The sequence below is a fragment of the Callorhinus ursinus genome, unplaced genomic scaffold (genome assembly GCF_003265705.2).
Source record: "Callorhinus ursinus isolate GAN/ISIS: 27379988/994484 unplaced genomic scaffold, GSC_fseal_2.0 scaffold6, whole genome shotgun sequence".
NCBI lineage: Eukaryota > Metazoa > Chordata > Mammalia > Carnivora > Otariidae > Callorhinus > Callorhinus ursinus.
In genome coordinates, this window is record NW_027397068.1 from 30,813,769 (window position 1) to 30,823,694 (window position 9,926).

General features: G+C 41.5%; 1 pseudogene; it reads left to right on the top strand.

Annotated features, from left to right (window-relative positions):
• Window positions 1-6,710: 6,710 nt before the first annotated feature.
• Window positions 6,711-7,981, top strand: LOC112817228 (microtubule-associated protein RP/EB family member 1 pseudogene; annotated as a pseudogene).
• Window positions 7,982-9,926: the final 1,945 nt, after the last annotated feature.

The window sequence follows — 9,926 nt, forward strand, 5'->3', positions numbered from 1 at the left end:
AAAGAATGTAAAACATCTTAACAATTACCTTATATTAAGTATATGTTGAAATGATTTTTTGAACATATGGGGTTAAAGAAACTATACCATTAAAATGAATTTCACATGTTTCTTTTTACCATTTTAATGTGGCTACTAGAAAATTTTAAATCACATTTGTGGTTTGCATTTTTTGGCTTGTATTATATTTTTATTGGATAGTAGTAATCTAGAAAAACTATTAACAGGATTTTACTTCACTCTGGGTCTTAAATCACCAACATAATGCAGGAAAAGGATTAACACCCCATTAATGATCAAACTGGCAACTTTTGTATATACACATAAACATTCATAGGAGTTCTGAAAATCTATAGGTAGAGGCTGAGACAAATACAAATCAAAATTTTAGACCAGGTAGGAAACTTTGAGGTCATCAAGTTGAAACCCCTTGTCTTACGGAATTATTTATCAATTTGACAAAGATGGATTCAGTACTTCATATCTGTAAGTGCTGAATGGCTACTGACATGACAGGTAAGTGACTGCAGTGGGGAGCCTCCCGTGAAGAAGCTAAGGATTGATAGTGGTCTGTCAGAGGGCCCCAGGAGGCAGGTTGATGGAGGACTCACAGGTTGATGGAGGCAGAGGCCAACACAGACTCCATTTTCCTGAGAAGAATCAGATGAGCTCCACACATGAGGGCTTACTGGACTGGCTCTCAGTTTCCCCAGGTTTTATAGCTTCTGTTTGGTATTAATGACGCAAATAAGGCTTTAAGATTAGCTGTTTTTTAAGTAATCAGTGAAATGCAAGGCATGCTGTCCCCTCCTCCCTCACACAAAAGAGACTATTTTCAGAAAGCAAAGACGTTTAGACCTGAGAAACTTTTGAAACTTTGAACATGGTTGATGGCAGCAGAATGAAATTTGGAGTTTGGCAGAAGCACCATCAACCTTCAATTATGTGTGCGAATAAGGGGTAAGAAGTGCTGAGGTAATTAAAAACTATGAATAAAACAAAAAGCTCTTTTTAGTGATTATTTTTTAAACTTATTTATCAAGAATATCTTAACACCAGAGACATCACGACTGAAATTTGTTCTTATCGGAGTTAGATTTTCTTTCTGTGAGGGAATGAAAAGACAAATTGAGGATAAATAATAAAGCTTTTCAGTGAATTATGAAAATTCTTGTTACTCCAAGAGGTAGTATAGGCTGAAAACATAAATAACCCTTTACAGTTTTTTTTACTTAAAATCTGGGTCTCCCCCCTGCCCTCCTGCCCAAATGTTTCTACCATTTATAATATAGTATTAAAGGAATCCAGGTTGCTTTGGTATGCATTCTTAACCTGTCCCTCATTACATGCACAGACCCAACGGTCCATGTGATCATAGGTTGGATCTAATCTGAACATTTGTATTATTCATTTTCAACCAATATTTTTTAAATTGCCCATCTGGAAAAAGTCAAACGTACCTGAGAATGGCCGGATGGGTCTTGCCCAAGAGTGAAAAATTGCTTAAAGCCATTCAAAACTAAAACTTGAACTAAGCAGAATAAATAGTTCTGTGTAAGAATTATAACTGCTTTCCTCTGTCTTTAAGAATAATTGGAACACCATTTCTAGAACCTTAAATGTTTTCTAGCAAGCAGTGAGTTTGTTTCATTGATTTTGCTTCATTCATACCAAAAAGTAGAGTATATTGACTCTTCGGTTGGCTTTGCATATAAAATATTGATTTATTTATTTTAAGGGGGGGAGGGGCAGAGGGAGAGAATCTCAAGCAGACTCCCGGCTGAGCATGGGGCTCATTGTGGGCTCCACACGGGCTCCAACGTGGGGCTCAACTGGGAACTCAATCTCAAGACCCAGAGATCATGACCTGAGCCGAAACCAAGAGTTAGACACTTAACTGACTGAGCCACGCAGGTGCCCCTATTCACAATGATTTTTTAAACATCTCATTCCCCAACATGAGCAGTAATTATTTATAGGAAGTGGCCTAATTTTTTTAAAAGATTTTATTTATTTGACAGAGAGAGACACAGCGAGAGAGGGAACACAAGCCGGGGGAGTGGGAGAGGGAGAAGCAGGCCTCCCGTGGAACAGGGAACCCGATATGGGGCTCGATCCCAGGGCCCTGGGATCATGACCTGAGCCGAAGGCAGGTGCTCAACTACTGAGCCACCCAGGCGCCCCAAGAAGTGGCCTAATTTTTTAAAATAATAATCTGCTATCCGCTCCACACACAAAAGGAAAACTCATAATTTCCCTGTTAAAAATATGTCTGTTATAAAGATACATGTCCTTTGGATCCCCATGTTGCGGGGTGCAGGCGATTCCTGTCTTGGAAGATCCCCTAATGGAGGACTGGGAATGATGAGACAGTTACAAAAGGTTTAGATTCTGGAAAAATATGTACATGTAAGTGTAGTCCAATAATGTAATTTAAGTACGATTTCCCCCCCTTCAAATACAGAGTTTTAGGAGAATAAGATGTTTTAGGAGAATCAACACACTGCTCATGTCTCATAAAACTCCAAGATTGCTTTTCTCTTTTCCTGAGTTGCATCAGTAGAAGAAATATGAAATGATAATTAGTCTTCTTGTCACCTTATCATAGGTTTTCTAGATTTATAATTTTGATGCATAGCATATTTATGACACAACTTACACCCTTATTTATTTGAGATGAATTATTAGATGCTATTTGCAGGCCGTGAAAAAACCACCACTCATTTCTTTCTAAGCCTTCGATATCAGGTGATCATTAGAGAGTGTCACAGCCTTTTTGAAAAAATTTCTAATCATCCAACCCTTTAAACAAGCATTTTCCCCTCTATGACATTAATTTCTCCTTAAAGTGTTTACTTCAGTTATAATTTTAGGGAAAATGGGAAATACAATGATAAGTGCATTTACATTTATAATGTGCTGATTCTCTTTTGAAAGGAGTCTTTTAATAAAGAAGGAATTCAAAACAAATGCAATCTAGTTTCTGCGAAAGTACAAGAAAGCTACAGATCTGCCAATATTCTGTTCACACTGAGCTATGCATTTCTACCCTTACTAGAGGGCAGAATTTTCCCTCTCTCTCCAGAGAATAGGCATAATAAAGATGGATAGCCATTGATAATTACTTGGCTTCCAAATGATGCTTTCTTCATGTCCATAGATTTAAGAGCAAGATGTTTAGAGAACTGTTCCAAATGTCTGTTGGGTTGAAAAGACAAACCACGGTAAATCCAAACTTCATTTTCTTACTCTTCTAATCCACTGTTTTATACCTTCTCCTCATCTAGCCACCAATACCTCCTGCCCCACCATCCTGATCGCCCTTACTTCTTTCCCTGAGAAATAGGAGTAATCAGAAAAGAACTTTCACGGACCCCACCGCTGGGTCCACAGTCACCTACCGGCATCTGTGCCCATATTGTCCGCCTGCCTTCCCGTTCCTTGCTCCGAATGAGACCTCCCCAGCTCCACTTCTCTGCAGCTTGTGCACCAGATCCCATCCCTTCCCCTGCTCGAGGATAGTGAATCAGCAACTCTCCCCTCTCCCCTGAGTCATCATTCCCACCCTCTCTCCTGGATCACTCCCGTTCGTCTAAAGGACTACCACTTAAGTGGAAACAGTCATCAGCTCTCTCCTGGATTCTTGTAGGAGCCTCCTAACTGGCCACCTTCTTTCAGCCTCTGCTCCCCTTTGGTCTGTACTCATCTCAACAGCCAGCACGCTTCTGTGGAAATCCAAGGAGATCTTGTCACTCCTTTGCTCAGAACCCTCCCGAGGCTTCACACCTCACTGAGTATAAAAGCTGGAGTCCTTACAAAGGTGTGTAAGGTCCTGTTTGGTCCTCCCTGCCCTCCTCCTCCCTTTATCACTGGCACTCCACCTGCTTCTCCCCCTGGGCTCTTGCTGCACCAGCCACAAGAATGCTATATACCACTTGCACCAGATTCTCACAGATTGTTCCTTTCCTTTCTTTTGATCTTTCCTCTAACATCACCTTCTCAATAAGGTCTTTCCTGCCCATTCTTGGAAATGATAACTCCCCCTACCTCCCCTGCTCTATTTATTTTTCACTTCTCTTCATGTGGTGAAATACTATGTTTTCACTTAATTGTTATTTACAGTCTGTTTGCCCCCACCCCAAGTAAGATCCATGAGTGGTTGGGATTTTTCCCCCTTTTTACCTCCTTCCCATATTATGGGTATATTCCCCGAACATAGTAAATGCTCAATAAATATCTGTTAAAAGAATGAATCTGTCTTTATGAAAGTGTAACTGGAAAATAATGTGGGTGTAGTGTAAGCCCTGATAGTTGTTTTTTGTTCTTTTTTTGTTGTTTGTTTTTTATAATGCAAATGCCTGATTTAAGATTTGATTGCATCCTCTTCAAAGAGGCATTCACTTCAAAGATGGCTATTTCCAACAGACACATTGCCAGCCACACGACTACATATAGAGCCAGGCCGCCTCCCTCCATTGAGGTTTCTTTGTTTTAGAGATCTTGGTTGATCTTGATTACTGACCATTTGGGCCACTTGTTTTTTCCCAGGCTTTAAATTCCTGCTTTTACATTTTAAACTCACCAATAAAGAGTGAGGTGAAACCTTAGACTCCCAACTTCACCCCCAATAAAAGCAGAACCCCAGGTCCCTGCACTCACTGTGCTCTTTCTCTTTCTACCCATGACCTTGCTGTGTGGCTCCCAGTGTGCCATGTAGTTTCCAGGTCCTCTTAGTATAAAACTTTTTTTTTTTTCAAAGTTTCCTGATAGTTATTGCTGAAGGGCATCTTGCAATGATCAGAACCACAAGGACCACTCTAGCCACAACACTGGTGATTGACAGGCTGAGACCAACACACAACTGGCATAGTTGGTAGGATTGAATGATTGCCCTTGCAATTAACCGCGGGAAATGCCTTTGCCTGCAACGTGTTTACTAACCACCAAAGTCAGGTGGGTAACACCTTCTGAGAAAGAAGCACGCTAGCTGGGGATCTGTCGTGCTGCTATACACTTTCACATGTTGCCTACAGTATCCAATGCAAAAGGTCAGGCCTGCCATAATAATCCCACAATCTCCCCAGAGCAGTGTGATTAAGGCCAACAAGATGATGAGACCACTAGTTATAAAGACTTTAATGGACTATTAATGTGCATAAGGGTCCTTCACACTAAGGAGAGTTAAGGAGGGTGGATTAGATCGCAAGGCTGTTGTCATTGCCCAAGGAGGGCGCTGGGTTAAAGGCACAGGGAAAAGATTCCTGTAGGTGAGGAGGATGGGAGACCTCTGCCTGTTACCACCGAGTCGGTGGGTTGTGCCCAGAGTACATGTCCTAACCCAGAAAAGTGAAATAGCCTTGCAAATGGAAGCCAATGTCACCGCAAGAGGGAAAATACATCAGAGGCCTACCGTCTCTGTGTCACCACTTCATTCCCTACTGTTGCTCTTTGTCCCCTGACCCAATGAGATATTGTGGGTTCAATTGCTTGGTGTGGTGTTGCTAAAAAATTAATGAACAAATATAAATGTCCTAAACATCTGGTGCCAGCACCTCCTAAGAACCTTGAGGAGGCACACTAGCTCCTTGATAAATGCAAAAGCCCATGGATGCTTCCTAGTTATTATTCAATGTCATGTACACCGACATGCCAAGACTCTGGTTTATGCTCCAGAGGCCTGGGGACTTTTCCCAACCACCCTGTGCGTATCACACTACTGAAGGCAGACTCGCATCCTGGAGAAGTCTCTTGGGACACCCTGGAAAAGAAAGTAGCCACCTACGAAGAGGGCTGACAGTAATGTCATCCCACATTTTCTGGTAACAGCACATAAGATCAAGGTAACAGGAGAAAAACAAGTAGAAACTGAGATAAAAAACCTAATTAAATTCAAACCTTTCTTAAAAATTTTATGCAGTAGGAAGGAGAGAAGAGAGCTAATTGGCTATTGTGGATTTTCTTGTTTGTTTGGAACAGGCTCTAAATTCCTCACAGTGGCCAAAATGCATTAACTGGCCAGCATCTAAAGACCCTAAAATCCGTAACTTTCTCAGAGATCCATCCGGGCTATATGCTCATTCCTTCTGAGATACCACAGATCCTGAGTCCTCTTGGCTTTCCGCTAAACGGCTTTCCACTACCAGCACGCCTCACGAGGTGTCCCTGCCACCACGGGAAGAGCTGGCAGGGTTATCGAGGGCTCTCCTGAGGAGGAAGCAGGAATTGGGAAGACAAAGGCCCTTAGAGCCACTGATACTCATACCCGAGCCCTCCCTCTCCTCACCTGGATATACACTAGCTGGCGCTGTACCCATCCTTCCATCACAGTGATCACTGCTAAGGTTCATGGAGGAAGCCCATCTCCTGCTGCACAAAATTGTCACGGTCCAATGGGTTCATCATTTCCATGACCACAGTGACCCAAATGACCCCTTCTTCATTTCTAACCTGAAGAGGTCCCACTTGACCCTGAGAATTGTTTTTACAGGGCACCCCCTAATTACAGGGTGGTGTTACTACATTTTGTGGGAACTGCTGAAGCCATCCAAAAGGCACTGGAACTCCTAGGAGAAAACTTACATTCTTTCTCTGTCCCTTGAAGATGTAAATCTTACCATGCCTTTGTAATGTAAACACCCCAGGAAGTACCTAAACTCTGCCTGAGACCAAAGGACAAAAGGGGGGCAGAGGTAAGAGGTCTTTTAAAATAGAATTTGTGGTCGGGAGGTTTGAACGAGATGAAGACGGAACCGAAGCCGGGCGCAGGCCGTGGACGCGGTCCCGCCGAGAGCCAAAGATGGCAGTGAACGTATATTCAACATCAGTCACCAGTGATAACCTAAGTCGATATGACATGCTGGCCTGGATCAATGAGTCTCTGCAGCTGAATCTGACGAAGATTGAACAGTTGTGCTCAGGGGCTGCCTACTGTCAGTTTATGGACATGTTGTTCCCTGGCTCCATTGCCTTGAAGAAAGTGAAATTCCAGGCTAAGCTAGAACATGAATACATCCAGAACTTCAAAATACTACAAGCAGGTTTTAAGAGAATGGGTGTAATGGGTGTTGACAAAATAATTCCTGTGGACAAATTAGTAAAAGGAAAGTTTCAGGACAATTTTGAATTTGTTCAGTGGTTCAAGAAGTTTTTTGATGCAAACTATGATGGAAAAGACTATGACCCCGTAGCTGCCAGACAAGGTCAAGAAACCGCAGTGGCTCCCTCCCTTGTTGCTCCAGCTCTGAACAAACCGAAGAAACCTCTCAGCTCTAGCAGTGCAGCTCCACAGAGGCCCATTGCAACACACAGAACTACTGCAACCCCTCAGGCTGGCCCGGGTGTGGTGCGAAAGAATCCTGGTGTGGGCAACGGGGATGACGAAGCAGCTGAACTGATGCAGCAGGTCAACGTATTGAAACTTACCGTCGAAGACTTGGAGAAAGAAAGAGATTTCTACTTTGGAAAGCTAAGGAACATTGAATTGATTTGCCAGGAGAATGAGGGGGAAAACAATCCAGTATTGCAGAGGATCGTGGACATTCTGTATGCTACAGATGAAGGCTTTGTGATACCTGATGAAGGGGGCCCACAAGAGGAACAAGAAGAGTATTAACGGCCTGGACCAGTAGAGCAACATCCGAATTCTTCACTCCAAATCATGTGCTTAACTGTAAAATACCCCCTTTTATTATTCTTAGAGGACTCACTGGTTTCTTTTCATGAGCAAACAGTACCTCTTCTTAACGTGCACTTTGCAGAAGTTTCACCCCTTTTCCAATGAGTTTGAGTTAGGAGCTTTTACCCTGTAGCAGAGCGGTATTAACATCTAGCTGGGTCACCTACGGAACAAAGAGGCTGACCATGGGGCTCACCGTGTGGACGCTGGTAACACTGAGTGCTGGAGAAGGTGTTTTTATGTGATACACTGAGGTGGAAACCTCAGTAGAGAAATGTAAAGACTGATTTGAGTTTTAAGCTAATGTGAAATCTTGGCAGAGAACGTTTTAATAAATAAATGCCTTAAGAGTATTTAAAAAAAATAAAAAATAAAAAAATAAAATAGAATTTGCTATGAAAACTCTCTTGTCCAAACTCTAATCCACAGCCTTCCTAAGATTGTCAAGGGCAGGGCACCTGGGTGGCTCAGTCATTAAGCGTCTGCCTTCGGCTCAGGTCATGATCCCAGGATCCTGGGATCGAGTCCCGCATCGGGCTCCCTGCTCTGCGGGGAGCCTGCTTCTCCCTCTCCCACTCCCCCTGCTTGCGTTCCTGCTCTCGCTGTCTCTCTCTCTGTCAAATAAATAAATAAAATCTTAAAAAAAAAAGATTGTCAAGGGCAAATACAAATCTTAAAAGTCTCCACAAATAGTAAAAAACTTTAGCCATTGGAGTGGGTAACCTTAACTTGTTCCTCTGTTAGAAGCAGTTTGGATTCAACTGTTATTTATAAACTAGTGAATTTTATATTGTACCTGACCCATGGCTAAAATTTTGAAATGGAAACTTACAGGGTCTCTATCTGCATCTGCATGTTTACGTATGTCTGTGGATGTAAGTTATGTATATGATTTTCTTTTTCCTTCTAACTCTGGATAGAATTGCCAAAATTAATTAGTAAAAGAACCCTATTTAATTGGCTTAAAAATAAGCACTTATGAATGATTTCTAAAGCTCAGAAATATGGAAACTAACCCAAATGTTTTTCAAGTTCATGTGATCTGGCATAATCTTTGGTAAATCAAAGCTGCTTTCAGTTTGGTTTAATTGAAATAGGTAAGTCTTCAGGGTTGTCAGCATTAAATATTATGCAGATAACAGCTTTTATCCTACCTGGGTTTACTAGTCAAATAGATTCATGTTAACTCTATTACAAAATTTGTCAGCAAGAAAAGTAGCTTGGTATGATGACTGACTTTGTCTAGAGTCTAATGAAGTTTTCATAGGTGGTCTAAACCTAGTTGTTGGGAGCAAATAATTTTGATAGATATAAGTAGGATAAGTGAGCTTTTCAGCAATCATTATGTTATGTCTACTTAAAAATAGTCTGTCCGCCCTCCCACCCCCCCCAAAAAAAAGTTTCCGAGACCTCTGGTAACTTCCATCCTTAGAATTTTGCTAAGTTAAATTAAATGATGGGAATTCATTGAATGTCTTCGTCATTTCCAAATAAGATAAAAATACTGAAACATTAATTGCTAAACAAGTCTAAGTTTACCTACGTTTGACCTCTTACTCCAGAGGAAATAAAGATATTTGGGCCTCTTACTAAACATGTGTTGTGCCACATTAAAAAAATACTATGAGGAAATGTATGTTTCTAGATATCATGAAATGAATTCATAAATTTGCCCATCTAAACAATGCTGTGCAACAGTTCACAATTTCTACTTCTTAGTTTTCGCTAGAAATTAAGTTCTCTAAGGGTTAAGAATTCTAAAATATGTAATTAAAACTACTAGAAATTATACAGAAAACAATTCTGTATGTAAGAAAAGTAGGATGTGTAGGGTTTTAAAAAAATTTTTAAAGATTTCATCTATTTTTTGATAGAGAGAGACACAGCGAGAGAGGGAACACAAGCAGGGGGAGTGGGAGAGGGAGAAGCAGGCTCCCCACCGAGCAGGGAGCCCGATGTGGGGCTCGATCCCAGGACGCTGGGACCATGACCTGACAGAAGGCAGACGCTTAATGACTGAGCCACCCAGGCGCCCAGAAGTGTAGTGTTTTGTTTTTGTCCTTTTTTTTTTTTTGGTTAGAAAAGGCATGAGATATGGAAATGCATTTTTGTGGAGGGAAATGAAAGAGATTTTGTTCTAAAATAAAGCTGGTTATTTTAGAATGGGAAAGAAGAAAATGAAGGACAAACTATGGACATAGAAGGCCAGAGGGAGGGAGGTGGGAGGGAGAGAGAGAGAAGGAATCTTGTG